At 38.5% G+C, this 13,677-nt stretch overlaps 2 long non-coding RNA genes across 2 annotated transcripts; one reads left to right on the forward strand and one right to left on the reverse strand.

Annotated features, from left to right (window-relative positions):
* Positions 1-956: 956 nt before the first annotated feature.
* On the forward strand, positions 957-1,923 carry LOC108874685 (uncharacterized). The gene is made up of 3 exons (XR_001959750.1): positions 957-1,028; positions 1,539-1,670; positions 1,803-1,923. It is a non-coding gene; the product is annotated as an uncharacterized LOC108874685 (long non-coding RNA).
* Positions 1,924-2,715: 792 nt separating this feature from the next.
* LOC127140945 (uncharacterized) lies at positions 2,716-4,689 on the reverse strand. The gene is made up of 2 exons (XR_007811469.1): positions 4,498-4,689; positions 2,716-3,913 (listed from the first exon to the last, which is right to left on the reverse strand). It is a non-coding gene; the product is annotated as an uncharacterized LOC127140945 (long non-coding RNA).
* Between the last annotated feature and the right edge of the window lie 8,988 nt (positions 4,690-13,677).

The following is a 13,677-nucleotide window of genomic DNA, read 5'->3' on the forward strand; positions in this document are numbered from 1 at the left end:
GTGTGTTGGTTAAACATGTTGGAAAGCTGTGGAAAACTGTTGAAAATGTGTTTTTTCTAAGGGCTTGTTGAGCAGGTGATCTGATAAAGAAAAGATAAAGGCCAATGGCTTTTACTTTATAATGCACTTAGAGTAACAGGCGTCATTGTTTACTCGAGCTGCCTAAATTCAGAGGATTTGTGTGTGTGTGTGTGTGTGTCGCACATGCACTTAGCATGCAGCCCTGCCCCAGACAGAGAGGTCAGAGAAGCAGCGCAAACAGAAGTGATAAATGGGCCGCCACAAATAAAGCAATGTTCAGGAAACAATGGACATGACCCTAGCTCCTACTCATAAGATTTAGGCGCACTATCTCAAAAAATGGTTGCAACATGCAACTAATTGGTTGCAGTCTGGAGCCCTACAACATTCTAGATGGGACATACCATAGAACTGGACTGAGCAGAGACTGACTCTGAGGTCAAGTGTCAAGTAGAGTAAACACACTACTGTGGCTGTGTTGTGTTTCAGAGTCTTCAAAATTGGCAAATACATTTTAGAAAAAGCCAAACCTGAATTCTATTATAGTGCAGATGTTGATGTCTAATAAGCATTTTTCTAAAGCAGGATACATGCATTTGAACTGAATACAACAATGATGAGGAAGAGATTCTGACAAACGGTGTCTTTGTTATCTTGCATGACAATAAGGACTTGATGTGTTTCAGTGTTTGGTCACTTGTATGAAACTCTGTAGTATAAAGTGGATATACTGAACATGTAATGTGAAGCAGAGTCACGTCATAGAAACACAAACATAAGATAAAGTACTTTGGATATATCTGAAAGTGCAGTAGGAGATTAGCCTAACACTCAGAGATGCACCATGCTTTTATCTGAAAATTCAAAACATTCAAATTCATTCATGCAAAACTGAAGCATATCTTCATTTGTTCACTACCTTTTATGTTTTTTATAGATGCCTGCCTCATCAATGATGGAGATGATGTTACAGAGGACAGGAGCCATGTTTACTCCTTCACCTCCAGGTACAGCTGAGTGTTGGCGACAAGTTTGATGAGATTCCCAAAGTTGATCATTTTCTTCTGTTAACTGAATTTAGCCCATATGTTATATAAAAAGTTAATTATCAACACAATGCGGTTATTCTGTCAGTACAAACATTTGTATTGATTACATATAATATAAAAAGCATTTTTTTTCCCATTTCATAATTGTCAGTTTGTTTTTCTTCATTTTGGCCTTTTCCAACCAAAGTTAGTTCAAATTTTAAGTGATTTTAGAGAAGTAAATCAAATGACAACACATTTCCATCCACTGCTGTTGTGTGAAATATCAGGAGCTGGTGGAGTTAATTCTCCAGTCAGAGCAGCTTCTTCTGTCCAGTCAGTCCAGGACCAGTTAGTCCACACACTGGTTTCTGTGGGGATTTAGTGTCTTTTACTTTACTGGGGACATCAATACCCATAATTTCTCTGTGCTTTTATTCTGAAGGTTTAAAAGTTCCTGATGTTTTCTGTTAGTGTTTTTCTCCTCAGGACTCAGAGTTGAAGCAACCTTTAACTGATGATCAAATGTTCTCTGTGTAAAAACTGAAAACATCCTTTCTTCAGGAGCAGTGATTCTGTGTTGGACAGGAAACCTTGTTGAACAGTGGCCTACAGCACAAAGTTCGTCACTGTATTGAATTTTTAAAAACATTTTTAAAAGCCTAGTTTAAGTGCAGTTGGATTCTCTAAATACCACAGTTCTCTTTTCCTAATTCCTGATCAGTTCTCCTTCACATCTTTCCTTCACCTCAGGACGTTTTCCATCGAGGTCGAGGAGAGGTGAATAGCAGAGGAGTTTTGAAGTATTCAACCACTGCCCTGAGTTTGTCGAACGCAAGTGAGGCTGGAGGCTGATCACACTTGTGAAGAAGGTAAGGCTAACAAGCTAAGTAATTAGCAGTAAGCATTAGAATTAGCCTTCTCTTTTGATGATAGCTTTTGGCCTTATTTCCTTTTCTATCGTTTTAATAGCGTGGGTAAGAGTGTGTTTGTGTTTCTGGGACTTCAACGTCTCTGACATGAGTTGTGGTTCCGTAACATGGATGGATGTTAAGACAGTGAACACCTCTTTACATCTCTGTGTTCACTTTACAGACACTGTGCGTCTCTGTCATTTTGTGTTTCATTCTGTTCATTTTAAGTTTGTGGTGGCTTAGCATGTCATTGTGTTTGTTTTGCATCATTTTGTGTGTCTGTTCCTGGTCGTCCGTGATCGACTTCCGTGATTTATTTTTTTGACTATTTCCAGCATAAATTGCAGGTTCAGACCCGTTGGGTCTGTGTGTGGACCATCCATTGATCCTCTGTTGTGTATATTTATGATTAGTGGTTTGTGGTGACTTGATACAAGATTGAACTCAGTTTTGTGTTAAGTACAGACTTGAAAACTAAATTGGATTTGAGCTCTGTGCCCCTCCACAGTGTACTCTGACCACTGTTCATCATTGATTGCCTTCATATGCCTTAAACGGACTCTGTTTTTATGCTTGTGAGACATGTTGAACCCCTGAGATGCGTTCAATGACAAACCAGGACTTTTCCTGGAGGTGTAGTAAAGTACTTAAGATATGTGTGGATTCAAAATCTGTCATCGTTTTCACCATGTTGTTTGTTTAAAAACAACAACAACAACAGGCAGAGACAATAAGGTAATATCTGAAACAGATTGATATTTGTTTTCCAAACTTGTCATGTTTATTGCATATCAAGCATATTTCTGTTTTTACAGTATATTGACTTTGGACACTGATTCAAAGTACAATTACACAGTTTTAATCTGATGACCAGTATTGTAATGTGCTTCAGCAAGGCAGCTTTATTTATATATCACTGTTTAGATACGAAGCCATTCTTCACAGAGCCATGGATATATATAAAAACTAGACCTTAAGAAGATATGAAATCACATTTAAAAGAAAACAGAATCAAGGCTTAGTTAATTAGGAGCTGATTGACTTAAGAAATGGCCATATACTTACAGTTATATCTGGAAAAGAGTAATCTTCAGAAATGTCACGGTACAAAGGTTTTTTTTTTTTCACAAAGTCAGCAAAATAATGAAAATAGAATAATGCAAGCTCATTATCTGATGAAACATCTGGTTCTGAATGACTCATTCAGCAACTGATAAAGACATAATGTTTGCTAATGCAGAGATTCATGCTTCATGTTAATTTGCTCATTACTGTTTCCCATTCTGGTCCCCCTCCTCTCGATTTCTCTTTGAGGAGGTGCCCGTTTGCTGCGGTGTTGTGGGGAACATTCACACTCTGTAGTACTGATGAGTCCACAGTAATCCCAGTTATTCTTGTCTGTTGTGTAGCACCAGCTGTAAGTTTGGCCATAGGCTCCACACTTGTGATTTGGGCGACAGGTCACGTCTTTGTAGGTGTGGTCTGGATTAGAAGAGCAGTAGTCCCAGCCATCTACAGTGTGGCACCAGAAGTACTTCCCAGACTCATAATACTGACAGTCATCAGTGCAGTCCTTCAGCTTTATGGTTTGATGAATCGTTGTCTTTGACTCCACTCGGCCACATCTGCCCCAGCCTCCTTTCTTCAGGCGACACGAGTAATAATCTCCTCCATATTTGTTACAGGGATAGTCTTCATCACAGGCGTTGCCTTTGTAATCAACATCTTTTCTTGGGAGCAGTAATCCCACCCCTTTGTGGAGTGGCACCAGTGGTAGTCGTACCCTCGCTCTTCACAGCCGTCATAACACTGCTTATCATAATGGGAGGTGTAATATTTCAATGCAGTCATTGGTGCACGTGTCTCCAGAGGTGGGCCATGGTGAGAGGCAGAGGATGACAGTGAGGAACAGAGGGGGAGTCTCCTTTGGTTCATCATTTCAGCTCTGTACTGCAGAGAGGGTAGTGGAGGAAGAAAGAGAAGAAACAACAGGAGGCAGAGTCTTTACAGTCATTCATTAGGTCATAGTTAAAGAAGCAACAACATCAGAGTCATGTCTACTCTGGAAAATGATTTAATTTAATTGATTATTACAGTATTCTATACTGAAAATATTAATAAGAAAACATATGGTATCTAACCTGGAGATGCATTTGTTGCCTCTGTTCAGTTACATGGTCTAGTTTTAATTAGTTTTTCTGGAGCTACAAAGCTTTGAAATATTTGAAAGTTACCAGGACTAATGAGAGTTTAGTATAGACCCAGTAAGAAAATATAAATATATATGTACAGGAAAGAAAAAAACTACTATTGTCTTTAATTCAAACTTGTTTGTTATCTCAATTCAAACACATTGTTGCCAAGCTACAAACACCAGACTGAAAAATTCACATCGCAAACCATCAAGTGAAATGAATGTTTGGTTCAGAGTTTTGTACAAAAACCAGATAATGTACCTTTGAATTGTAAAGTCAATATGAAATGTATTTCTCAGTCTTTCAGTCTTACGAGAGAGAAAACCCTCATTTACCTACCTGAGGTTATTTCCTTGTACTTTACCTGCTGTGGTGAAGAAGGACGTCTAACAGATGCTGACTCAGATTTCTTCTCACTGCAAGCTGCTGTTGCAGTGAGTACAGTCTGAAGGGAATGACATTTTTATAGAGCAGAGTCTGACCATGGCCAAACCCTCAGAGTTGCACCATGTCCTTATTTCAACATGTCCCAAAGAAGGAAGGAGATGAGAAGGACATTCTGCAGTTTGATTTGGGAAGTTCAACATAGACTGTAGCATTGATGTTGTAGCCTCATAACCTTTGCAGGTTTAATATTGACTGTTCAGTGCTTATGGACGATCATTTTGAATAGACAGACCTGCAGTCCTTATTAGTTTTAGTTGTGATTGATCATTTTCTGTGACCGTCTCCTGTGGTGTACCTCAAGGCTCCATCATAGGTCCTTTTCTATTTTCCTTTACAATTGATTTTCTAACAAAACACAGCTGTATTTCTTCATGAAACAGAACCTTCTGTCTCTTTTAACTTGACTTAAGTATATTAATCGCTGAATGGACAAATGTTTTTTTCCACACCCATCTAGCACTGTATCCCTGATTATGGCTGATGTGTTGGTAAACCAGTTTACACACACAGTGTGTTTGTTTCCATCTAATGAATATTCACTCAATACTTTTAGCTCTGTTCTCCTGCTTTTGTGATGTGTAAACACCAGTAAGAGTGCTTAGTGAAGAAGTTACACATCTTGGAGATACGTGCTGTATGAATTTACCTTTCAAACAGACTAAATTGCATTTGAAAATATTTTGTAACAACTCTAGCATGTGTGATGCAACCTTTATGACTTTGTTTTCCTTCCCTGTTTCTGCTGAAATATCCTCCTCTGCAGATCAGGATGAACAGATGGATTTCATAAAACTGTCAAAAACACAAAACAAAACGGTTGCTCAGAAACAGAGGAGCACATTATATACAACACAGTTTATCTAAAGTGCTTTAAACACACAAAAGAAAAGAGACAAACACAAAAGAAGATGAAAGAAAAATAAAAACAGGATGAGGAGAATAATAACAGTAGTGGAAGAGAGATGAGCCACAAAATAGTCCCATTCTCTCTTGCCTACACTGTTAGAGACAGAGCTGAATTAAAACTCCTGATGTTTGTCTACAGAGTGTTAAATGGTCTTGACCCTTCTTATCTAACAAAGACTCAAAGACTTTTGTCTGTCCCATGATCCAGGACTAAGTACTATGAGGACATGACTCTTTATAACTGCCCCAAAACAATGGGGTTCTCCTCCTCCCTCCACAATATTCTCTTTATCTCTGCTTTAGTCTGTTTAACTCAGGTTAGTATGAAGTTGAATTATTACAATTGTTTTTCCACAGCAGAGCTAAATACACCACTTACTTTTATTACCACACTACAGTCCTGTACACTCAGTTGGCTGTGAACAGTATAAATAAATTCAGGATCTACTGTTAAAGAATAAAAAAATAACCTCTCATCTTCCTAGGGCTGGTGAAGGTGTCAGGAGAGATGAGACTCTGTTGAAGGCCAAGTAACTGTTAGTACAAATCCAGTTTAATGAACATATGAAGCAGGGTGTAATGTTCAGAAGTGTCATGTGCAGCATGTTGGTAGTTGGCAGGTTGGCTTCAGTCAGACTTCAGTCTTTTAAAACTTTTCACTGAATCTTTGCTCAGCTGTTGCGGTGCACATTTTTCAGCTACAACTAATTAGTTGGAATTAAATGTTTTGTCTTATGTGTCATGATAAAGTCCTTATAGGCAAGTCTCACCACTCAACAGCCATCTTGTCAATGTCCCCAGGAGGTTATTTCAGGATAACATCACCAGACCCATGTTTTTGTTTTGTTTGTCTCTTTTCTAACTTTGTCCTTTGTTTCTGAGGAAGTGTTTTGTGCTTTGGACATTTTAATGAAATCTGTTTCCTCTTCCTGAGCTGCAGATTGAAGATTGTGATCTCCGAGGAAAAGGGGAAGTAAACAAAATCATACAGGATGTATTACACATAACATATACATAACATGTTACAAAATATTTCCACTGAGATGCAGAAGGATTTCATATTTCCTGATGCTGCTAAAAACTTGTTTACACCTGGATGTGTAAGGCAGTAATGTCAGCTGTAGAGTCTGGAAGAGTTGTCAGGTAAAAACACCAAATCCAGGTGCTGGTCATGATAATGACATTCATGAAAATGTGGATGACCGCCCATAAAACTGTAATTATTGGAGCCTAATGTGCAGTTACATAAGTTGACCACTAAGTGGCACCCATGCAGGATTGTTTGTGTTTCTTCACTATAAAATGTTACTTTTCTTAAGATTTATTTCATTAAAAAACAAACTAAATTAGTTATTGCTGAGCTTTTGACAGTGACACTGAGCAAAATGATGCCTGACGAGTGCCTCATCAAGACGAGGCTTCAGTACAGACTATTCTGAATGTGTTTAAAACACATCGTTAGTGATAACCTTCGTCATTTATTCATACCTTTGTTAGTTATTTGTACAAGTAGGAATTTATTAATAAAGTTTAAGGTCACAACATCTTGACCACTTTAAAAATGATGGATAACTGCCAGAAGTCCCAGAGTTACAGATACAGGTAGTTTAGGTGCAGAAAGGGACGTCATGGAAATAGTGAGTAGGTATTCAGGTAAAATGAGATGAGGCTTTGAAGCAGAAGGAAGCTTTTATTGTGGTGGTTTGATAATATACATCTGTCTTTTCTCTGTTTCAGAGAGAAAATATTAAATGAATTGGAAACAAAAACAATAAAATGATATGAATGTTAGGTGAATTCTTGAGTCAAGAATGACTCAAGAATTCACACGCTAATTATGACAAAATTTCACACAAATGTCTAATAGGACAAAATGATTAAGTGATGACATTTTACATCCAATGGTCAAAAAGTGAACCTCACTGAGGCATCATAATGTTCTACAAAAGCACTTTTTCTGGTCATTATTTTGGAATAAAAGGGGAGATTGTGACCATATTTTCCCTGCCTCTGCTCTGGTTGGTGGAGGCCGTAATTCTAGTTATTCTATTTCTTAGGGAGGAGAGGAGTGGAGCTTTAGCCAAACAGAATGGGCCAGTAGCTTGAGCCACCAAAGCCCACTAACCTGTAACCTGCAAGTCCTGCAAATCTGTTTGACCTAAATCATATCATGGCAGTTTCAAGACCCTGTACCTATCTGCTACCCTAACCACGGCCCCTTCTTCTTCGATTGCTTCCTTTGATTGCTTCTTTGATTGCTTTTTTGGTTGCTGCTTAGGTTGATTCTTAGGTTGATTCTTTGATTATTTTTTGGTTGCTTCTTAGGTTCCTCTTGGTTGCTTGTTTGATTGCTTCTTTGATTGCTTCTTCGATTGCTTCTTTGGTTGCTTCTTAGGTTTCCTCTTTGGTTGCTTCTTTGGTTGCTTCTTAGGTTTCCTCTTTGGTTGCTTCTTTGATTGCTTCTTTGGTTGCTTCTTAGGTTTCCTCTTTGGTTTGCTTCTTCTGTTGCTTCTTTGATTGCTTCTTTGGTTGCTTCTTAGGTTTCCTCTTTGGTTGCTTCTTTGGTTGCTTCTTAGGTTTCCTCTTTGGTTGCTTCTTTGGTTGCTTCTTCGATTGCTTCTTTGGTTGCTTCTTTGGTTGCTTCTTTGGTTGCTTCTTCGATTGCTTCTTTGGTTGCTTCTTCTGTTGCTTCTTCCCCTGCTGTTAATGGCTGCTATGGATGGGCTGGTGTTGCGCCTAGGTTGTATATCATCTGAGACACAATAAGGTGTAACTTGTCCATTAGTTGAGCAGCTGGTGCACTGCATTGGATTATTTGTTTGATCATCTGCTTTTTACAACGGAATATGTTCTCAAGTTCGAGACCTGATTTACTCACAAGGTTTTGAAGGCTTCAGCTCTCTGCGCCTCAGTAGTGGACATGTTTGGATTCTTGGATATGGATATGAGAGTAAACACAAAAGCATAATGTTTCCATTTCTTAATGAGACTTAGATTTCTAAGGATGTTTTGGGGATGTGTTTCACTTGTACATTTATGGTAACATGGGGATCCGAGGACATAGAAAAGCAACAAATCGTGATCATGATCAAAATTGTTTTGATCATCCCAGTCTTTAAAGTTTTGTAGTACACGATACTCAGCATGAATATCATCTCCTTTTTTCCCTGGCTTAAATTTGGCTGCAACTATCCTGTCTACCATATACACATTGCCCTCTCTTATTGTTTCATTAACACTGACACCGTTCTCAGTGGTGAGGATTTGGTTGAAATCATAACTTCCTGGCTTGTTCTCCTTCTCTGGGATGCTCACTGCCATACTGAACATCCTCCTGGCATTGAACCTGTAAAAGGAAATATACACAGAGTATTACTAGGTTGCATGACATCAATGCAACAGAAATGAGATCATGAGACTTGTCTACAAGTCCAGTCAATAGAAAATCTAAATACGAGATCCAAAAATGTATACTCTTTAGTAGGGATGTCTCCCCAGCCATTTACACATGATTGTAAATTGTGTCCACATGCTTTTGTTTACATGGGATGTTGATGGAGCAGTGCTGTCACAATTTGTACTAAGAGGAACAATTGTGTGCAGAGTGGGTAATACTCTCCATTTAATGACATACGTTTGTTTTGTATTTTGCCACTGTGCCTTCAATGTACTGAATAACCTGACAATTGAGTTGATTCATATACAGTCAATGACAATTTACTTTACTTTAGAAAGCTGTTACACCAGCATGATACAAATGTTAACATTTACTTTTCCTCTTCCTGCCAAATTGAAGCAACCTTCTGCTCCCATATTTATACCACAAACTTTGAAATGTGTTCTTGAATCTGAAGAAATTACATTACATACTATAAATTGACTCTGCACTCTTTAAGTTTCATACCTCCACCTGGTGAGCATGTATGCACAGAAACCAACTCAAGTCAAGTCAATTTTATTTATATAGCGTCAATTCACAACAGAAGTTATCTCGAGGCACTGTACATATAGAGCAGGTCTAGACCGAACTCTTTATCTTATAAACCTTTACAGAGAGAGATCCAACAGATCCACCATGAGCAGCACTAGGAGACTGTGGCAAGGAAAAACAGAAATCTCGAGCAGAACCAGACTCAGGGTGGGCGGCCATCTGCCTCAAACAAGTCATCGATATCGATGATGTGCTGAAGCCTGGCTGCAAGAACCAGTTTAAGGGACATTAAATGTCACCTCCTTGCAGAGGCGTAACTACCATAAATGTAGTTAATGCAGGTGCATTGACCATATCAAAAGAACTCAAACATCTCCAGCACTGAGTACAGTATACATTAGGCAACTGCACTTAAATGGTTAGCAGTAAGTATTTATACTTATACTGCTATTAGTTGTATTGCTGTGTTAGCAGTTAATACTTTAATTATCACTACTATCATTACTACTGCTGTATTACTGGCCTCATCTTACATCTGATATGGAACCTGTGTTATGCTATGTTCTTCTTTCGCTATTCTCTACCCCCTCTCCCCCTCTCCCCCTCTCTCTCCTTCTTAACCCAACCGGTCGAGGCAGATGGCCGCCCACCCTGAGTCCGGTTCTGCTCGAGGTTTCTGCCTCTTAAAGGAAGTTTTTCCTTGCCACTGTCTCCTAGTGCTGCTCATGGTGGATCTGTTGGGTCTCTCTCTGTAAATACCTATTTTAAAGAGTACGGTCTAGACCTGCTCTATATGAAAAGTGCCTTGAGATGACTGTTGTTGTGATATGACACTATATAAATAAAATTGAATTGAATTGAATTGAATAATAATGTGTTAACCAAGTCATCTGCTCCACAGTGTCCTTGATGTCATTCATTCACCAACACATGTAATAGTTTTACACATACAAGCATGTACTTATTGACTCATACCTCTCTGTTACATTTCTAAATTATGTCTAAATAAGGAGTAATGGACAGTTTGAGTTTCAAAAATGTGCCAAAGTGGAATTCTGGGTTATGATATATTGTGATGGGCAGGACCCACTTTAACCATCTTGTACTGGGACCTGTTGCTGACTCGTTACACCACCTGAAATTAGTGAGGTAGATTAAGGGAAAATTGTACTAGTTACATCTCTGTACTGCTCGTCTGCTATTCCACTTCCAAAGGTGATCGAGCATTTTCCCTTCATGGCCCAAAACAGTGGAATAGTTTGCCACTAACAATTAGAGCTTGTTCCACTGATATATTTAGAAGAAGGCTAAGGACCTGTCTTTTTTCTGTACCTGGTTAATTGTCATTAAGACATGATTCCATCTTTTCTTTGTTTTTATTTGGTCTCTGTACCTTGCTGTTTATTATTTTATCCAGATATTCTAAGGTTTTATTATTTTACTTACATCTTTTTATTTATGGCTGTGTTCACAGACTGCTTCACAATAAAATCTTTCCAGGGGCTCTTTGGTGAAGGGTTCTCAATACGAAACACCAGAGAGGGAAATGTGTCATTGTGGGACTAATAAAGGATTATCTTATTAGTAGTGGACTTTATTACAGCTCTAAGCACATATTAAATGAGAGTGATGGTAGATGGGTGATCAAGATCAGTGAGCAGCTCACTAAGCAAGAGGAAAACCTGCCAATGACTGCAATACTACACTAGATAAAAAAAATGCTCTGTCCACTCTAGTTTGAGTTCCTTGTATACAGTATTATATAATGTTTTAGAACTAGTGGACTTACTTCTCCCAGATCGCATCTACAATTTTGGCGAGTTCATTCTGGTCCACAGCAAAACTGTTTCCAGCAAACAGCAACAAAGACAAAGTCAGAGCCGTCCAGGAGAATCCAGTCATCTGAACACAAGATCGACAACACATTATTTTAAAAATATATTCAGCTGCTGTAGGTGTCTTTTGCACCTGTTTAACACAGGGACATAACACCAAGCTACCCATATACCTGATTTATTTATCAGTGTGATCTGAGGGTGGTACCAGCGGAAAGACTGTGCTACTGAAATCAAATCAGCTCTGAAGCTGTGCTTTGAGCCTGATCCCAAAAACAATACAACATGTGATACTTAGCATATTAACGTCCTGATATTGTGAGTGAGCATGTCAACATGTTGACATTTCTAATTGTTAGAACCCTGCTCAGAGTACAGCAGACTTAGGCCGTTACTTGTTAAGGTATCATCTCATGAATTCAACTTGAAATTTTGACCTGCTGGTGGTGTCAGTTATTAGGTCATTAGGATTCTTTGATCTAGGATCAAAATTAATTACAGTCCATTAAATAGTTTTTAAAACATTTTCTTAATGACAGAAAAAACATCATGATCATCCCTGCACAAGCAGGCCAACAGTTTGTGGTAAAAACTTGTAATAATGACTAATCCTTTGCACTTAGTTCCAGTACATTTGATCATCAACATTAATCTTTGCTCCTGGAGTCGCAAGTCGCCAAGCAATCACTCCCTGCTGACAGACACATTTTGAACAGGCACTACACTAGTCTCTCTATGAGAACAAACAAATCTTAACTGAATATTTCCTGGTGCTGTTAAAAGGTGTTTGCATCTGCAGAAGTGTTTGGAAACACCACAGGAAAAAGTGCCTGTATTGTTTCAATTTAGCTTCAATCTAGCTGTTTAACCATCTGCATGGAACTGTTGTGAAACAGAGTTGTTGCCACAGATGTAATAATTTGATAATGGTAAAGGCTAAAACACGGAGAAACAGCAGCTGAATTAATGAAACTTTTCATGACCAATGTTTCAACAAAGTATTGGAGCCTGGCATGCAGTTACCTGAGTTGACCACTAAGTGGTGTCCTTGCACCATTTACTCACGCATTATTGGCATGGCCAACAATTTAATGTGGCAAATGAATTTTAAATTTATTAGTTGAAGGTATTTTTAAAATGTTTTGAAACTTTTACTTTTAATGACTAATCTTTTGCACTTAATTCCAGTACATTTGATAACTAACATTAATCTTTGCTCCTGGAGTCGCCAGTAAAGATTTATGTCCCACACTTGGCCTGCCTTTGTAAAAACTGGAGATAGAAAGTTGTGTCCAACTTCAACAGGTTCAGAATCATGGCAGTACTTACCTTCACTGCTGCTGCCAACAGGTTCTGATCTAAAACAGAAAGGACACCACACCCACAGATGGAAATTACAAACGGTGTTTAATTTAAACTGTTAGTTCACTGATAAGAACGTTTGGACCCTCAGCCTCTAGACCAATTAAAACATGATTTAAAAATCACATTCTGCACATTTTCTAACTTTGTCCTTTGTTTCTGAGGAAGTGTTTTGTGCTTTTGACATTTTCATGAAATCTGTTTCCTCTTCCTGAGCTGCAGATTGAAGATTGTGATCTCAGAGGAAAAGGGGAAGTAAACAAAATCATACAGACTGCATTACACATGACATAAATAATACATAACATGTTACAAAATATTTCCACTGAGATGCAGAAGGATTTCAGTTTTTAATAGGAGTGATTTAAGTTTCACAAGGTATTAATTTGCAGCATGTTTTATGTTGAGAGCCTTTCAGGACAATTAATGTTTGATCAACAGTGCAGGAAACCAGTGGAACACATTAACAAAGACACATCTACCATCATATCCCTGGTTATAGCTGATGTGTTTCTAAAACAGTTAACCAGGAGACATTTGGAGTTGTGGAGGTGGATTTATACTACGAGAGCAGTGCAGCTACTGGACAGTTTACAGCGTGAACATGCTAAGGTTTAAGTAAAGGCAGAGCATGAAGAAAGTTGGATAAATGCGGGCCAAGCAATCAGCCTCTGCTGACAGGCACAGTTTGAACGGGCACTACACTAATCCCTCTACAGTGACAACAAATTTAACTTTATATTTCCTGATGCTGATAAAACTTGTTTACACCTGGATGTGTAAGGCAGTAATGTCAGCTGTAGAGTCTGGAAGAGTTGTCAGGTAAAAACACCAAATCCAGGCGCTGGTCACGATAATGACATTCATGAAAATGTGGATGACCGCCCACAAAGCTCTGATAATCTTATGAATGATCAATGTTTCAACAAATTATTTGAGCCTAATGTGCGGGTACATAAGTTGACCACTAAGTGGCACCCTTGCAGCATTTTTGTGCAGGACTCTATAGTTCTGAAGTTTCTTCACTATAAAATGTTA

The sequence above is a fragment of the Lates calcarifer genome, unplaced genomic scaffold, assembly GCF_001640805.2.
Source record: "Lates calcarifer isolate ASB-BC8 unplaced genomic scaffold, TLL_Latcal_v3 _unitig_5495_quiver_2436, whole genome shotgun sequence".
Classification (NCBI taxonomy): domain Eukaryota; kingdom Metazoa; phylum Chordata; class Actinopteri; family Centropomidae; genus Lates; species Lates calcarifer.